The sequence below is a fragment of the Eimeria mitis genome, genomic scaffold (genome assembly GCF_000499745.2).
Source record: "Eimeria mitis Houghton genomic scaffold, Emh_scaff1779, whole genome shotgun sequence".
NCBI lineage: Eukaryota > Apicomplexa > Conoidasida > Eucoccidiorida > Eimeriidae > Eimeria > Eimeria mitis.
In genome coordinates this window covers 1,538-1,837 of record NW_013570096.1, presented here as the reverse complement: position 1 = coordinate 1,837, position 300 = coordinate 1,538, and positions in this window count along the sequence as shown.

Below are 300 nucleotides of genomic sequence, written 5' to 3'. Positions count from 1 at the left end.
TGCTGCTGCTGCTGCTGCTGCTGCTGCTGCTGCTGCTGCTGCTGCTGCTTAACAGGGCCCCATTGCCACGCTGGGGGGCCCCCTCCTCCGGCACCCCGAAACCAGCATAGAGGCCGCTTGCTGCTGCCTCAGCCCCCCGGCCTACTCCACACAGCAGCAAACACTCGCGCATACACCCAAAGCTCTTAACTAAAAAAAAAGAAACAGAGTGCTGCTGCTGATGCTTTTTCCGTTTGTGCTGCTATTGCTGTTGCTGCTGCTGCTTCTCGTGGCTGCTGCAACTTACAGGAAAGGACGCGT